The following is a 4,570-nucleotide window of genomic DNA, read 5'->3' as shown; positions in this document are numbered from 1 at the left end:
GTAAAGCTTCACTGGCCACTGCAGGGTTTAAAGGAAGTTTCCACTTTACAATGTGAATATATTGCAGTCATCTTAGTTCTTAGACTAATTTGCTTTTTTTCTGGTGGGGAGGATAGCTATGTTGAGAAAACACTGACTAAATGGAAAATCAGCTCCATTTAAATGTGAAGCTGTGTTCTAAACACCAGCATAGTCTGCTGAAGGGCTCTGAACATTAAGCCGCGTGCCTTGCTGAGCTTCATTCCAAATAGACAACAGCAGATGGTAACAATGCACTTCTCATAGATGGTAGGAGGGAGGCAGTCTTGTTTCAAGTAATACTATTTCTGGGCGATAATCCAAAATGTGCAGTAGGCAGAAGTTAAAAGGAAGCGCTTGCTTTTAGGTTTTTAAAATATATCCCTTAATCCTGGGTGATGATTGACAATCATGATTTAGAGTATGAGGGGCCTCTCTTTAATCTGGCAAGTTTGATGTTATTTGCGTATCTAGTAGGGCTTTTATTCAACTAAAACTAAGTGGAAGCCTGTGCAATTGATGCTGCATTTCAGAATTGATTCCTGGCCTGGTACTCTATTTCCAGATTAGTAAGTACACAGGATCCATCATCCTCATATTTTTGAAATTTAAAGACTCTAAAGGTATATTTACAATGAAAATGTTTCTTGCTGTATAAAGCTACGAGCAGGAGATTACAGGTTTTTTCCCTATAATTTAATTTCTTGAGACAAGAAGCAATGCATAAAATTATATTAATCTTTGTTTGAGTCTTAAACTGTATTAGTCATTGGCATTTACTAATGACTAAAACGTCATTTTTGGCTTCATGTGGTTTGTGACAAGTTCTTGGGAGAAACGTTAGTGAATTACCTCCAGTCCTGCTTCTATTATAAAGTTTCTAGCACAGTTCTTGTAAGGGATAGATCAATGTTTAGCCATTGTATTCCAATTGTTTTATCGACTGTGACAGTAAATTGATTTAAAAGCACACATTATTAAAATAGAATTAATGAAATCATAAGCCCCAAAAGATATAACTAAGAAAAAATTCATAGGAATTAAAGGTAACAGATAATTTTAAGAACAGTAACAATAAAAAGCAGTCCTCAATAAGGCACAAACAAGCACTAGCGTTGATATCTCCGTCATACTTACTTTAAACAAAATAAAATGGGCTTAGGTAAAACCCAAGCTACTTAGTGTTTGGCCTATGATCTCATTGTGATATTTCAAGTTATGTAATTTGGGGGAAATTTTAAGAAGTCAAATGCATTCATTATAAGAAATTTGGAAAATATGGAAAAGTTTAAAAAGAAAATAAACATTATCCTCAATCCCACCTTTCAGAGACAATAGCTATTGTGTGTATTTGTTAATTTCTCCCTTATCTTATCATGTCACAAAGACTAAGATTTAAGGGCCAAAATGTACAACATCCCAGGAGATGTTGTCGCTCTCAAAAAGGGCTCCTTGCTGCCTCTGGAGGAGTGAAAGACACGAAGTGCTACAGGTTTGGCTACAGCTGCAGCGGTAGATCTTTCTTCCCAAAGAAAACCCCAGTGATGGGATCCTTTGTGTTTAGAATATGTTCTAATAAGTGAATGTTGATAATACCCCTTACTGTTAACATTTCAAAAACCCACTTTTGCTACAAAATCATGTGTTTGATATTTAAAGGCTAAGAAAATAAATCCAAGTGATAGAAAAATAGTATGAAAATCACACTGCAGTATCCATTGCACAATTATTAAACCCAAATTTCCTTTGTCTTTGGACTTGCAGTTTCTTGCTAGTAAATGCTTGAGGGACTGCTTAAGTGAAAATACTGGATTTACTGTAGTTTAGGTCAATTTATTCCAAGAATTGCATAGGTGATTCATCAAATCTTAACAAGGGTTTTCAGTGTAGTTAGAATGACATCTTCAGATTCAAAATTTAGCCCCAACCCCTCATAATGCCAAATCCAAGGAAAAGTCAAGGACCTTTCTTTCCAGTCAGCAACAGAGATCATCCTAGAAATAAATCTTGTCACATGGATTTCCCTTTACCTGGCAAGCACTTCCTCTCCCTTCCTTCTACCCTTATATCACTGGTTGAACTCTACCATTCAGCTGCTCCTCAGTGCCTCTTGTGCCATGAAATCCCTGCCCTCAACCAGTCCCAGCCGCTCCTACCATGCTGCCTTGGGAACTGGCCTACATACCTCCTCAAAGTTCTCAGCACCTCTGTTTTCCTCTCTATTTACTGTCTTCCCCTTGGCTGTGCGCTCCCACAGCCTCACACAGAATTAAAAATGATTTGTTGACTGATTGACTTACTAAATAGAAGAATAAACAAATAGATGGGTGGATTTGCCTATGAGATATAAGTGTCAGCACCCAATCTAGCAGTGTAGAGTTCACACAGTAGCAATACTAAGTCTCTGTGCTTATTACTCTTACTAAATGTTTATCAGACATTGCATTCAGTGCTTTAATAAATTACTCGTTGGTAGTGATGTTGCTATTATTCTTACTTTACAGAGAAGGAAACAGGCTTAGAAGGGGTAACTCAATTTTCCAAAGACATCCAATCAGTAGGCCACAATCAGTGACACAAGCTCCTGCTGTGGAGTGAGCGCCAAAGCCTGTGTTGCTTATTTCTGTAGCAACCAATAATGAATAAGTGGGACCGCCATCTATATAAGAGAAGTTTTGGAAAGGAGTAAGAAACTATAGTAAGACTTAGCCCCAGATATAGTAAATGCTCAATAAACAGCAGTGCTATTGGCTTTTGTTTTTTTTAATCAGTCTTCCTGGAAACAATTAACCCTAATAGCATCAGGGGAAATCTGACGAGATTTGGACTGGTTTGACACAAGTGAACACTGCAGATGTTGAAAGTAATTGTTTAATACTTGTTCAGTGGGAAGGAGTCAACCCCAGTGGGATGATTCCCTTCCCTTCCACATCCTTCCATCCCCTCTACTCTACCTCTGTTCCCTTCCCTCCCTTCCCTCTCCCTTGCAGTTTCTTCTGAAAGATCACCTACCTCAGTAGAAACAGGACGGTGCTGCACTTGGCCCTTTGTGTTCGGAAGTGTGACAGTGACACTGAGCACACTGGCAGCATGTTCCATAGCATTTTAGCACTTCTAGTAAGTTGGGGCCTCAGTCATTTGTCGTGTTGGCCCACCCCAGAATCTGACCCTATCTAAAGAGTGATAATACTATGGTAAGTGCCAAAAATGTCACACAATTTTCCTGGTATCTACATGGCTTAGTGAGCCTCAAACCTAGTTTCGAATCAGCTTATTTAGGGAGTTTTAAAAGTCATCAGATTCTCAGCACCTAATCTCAGAGTTTCGGCTTAAGGAGGCCAGGGGAGGAGCATTGTAGTTCACCTAAGTGTTTTTAGGAAGCCATGCCCTGTGGCTTGGGATGTGTGGCTCTCGTTCAGAACTAATGAGACAAAGTATGTAAAGACTTCTTCAGATTCTGGAATACAAATATAATTATAGACTTTCCTTACTGTGAATCCTCCCAAGCAGTATGGCAGACAGAAAAAGAGTACAGGTTATTTACAGTCTGAGAGAAGGGAATCTGACTTAGGGATATGCTGAGTGTTTTAACATGTATAGCTTAGTGGTTCACAAATTTGACTTTTTGTTGGAATCACCCCCTAGGGTGATTTTTAAAAAGTATTATAAATAGTGTTGCAATAAACATACGACTTCCTATATCCCTTCAAGTTAGTGTTTATATTCTGTAGGTAGATACTTAGGAATGGATCATATGAGAACTATTTTTAATATTTTTAGGCACCTTCATACTGTTTTCCACAGGGGCTGAACCAATCCACATTCCCACCAACAGTGTATGAGGGTTCCTTTCTCTCTGCATCCTCACCAGCCTTGCTGTTTTGGGTGTTTTTGAGATGGGCCATTCTCACAGGAGTGAGATGGTACCTCATTGTGGTTTTGATTTGATTTATACCTCAGGCATCTGAGGTGTGATCCTCTGCCCTGAATCACTTCTCTGAATCACTTCCAGTGTTGTAAACCGATGTTAACTGTATATATATTTAAAAAAAAAAAAAAAGAAAGAAAAAGGGGGGAAAAAGAAACTTGAGTTCACTGGTGTAGGGTCAGGAATACCACAGTGCAGGTTTTCTATGATCCAGGAGACCGGGTAAAGGAGGAGTCATAGTCCTCAGTGGTTTTTTTTTAAAGGCTTTTTATTTAGATTACCAGGTACACGGCAGGCAGGGGTGCTGGGGGGCCGGTAGGCTGGCAGTCCTCCCAGCCCCCAGCAGGTCTTCACTCTGGGCTCTCTGGCCTTCTCTTGGCTTCTGCTTCTATGGCTTCTCTCTCTGCTTCTCTTTTGGCTTCTGCTGGCGTCCCCGTGACGCCGTCCTTAAAAGCCCAGTCTCAGCCCAGGTGAGTCCCATCTACCTATGCCCACACCCTACTCCAGGTGCCCGCCATCAGGCATGCATTCAGAACCGCAAGGATCCATCATCTATCCTGATGGTGGGAGGGCAGAAAAGCCTGACATTTTTCCTTACCCTACAACTGGCAACATATTTCTGTG

This window comes from Talpa europaea (genome assembly GCF_964194135.1).
Source record: "Talpa europaea genome assembly, chromosome: 8".
NCBI classification, from domain to species: Eukaryota; Metazoa; Chordata; class Mammalia; order Eulipotyphla; family Talpidae; genus Talpa; species Talpa europaea.
This window is presented reverse-complemented; position numbering follows the sequence as displayed.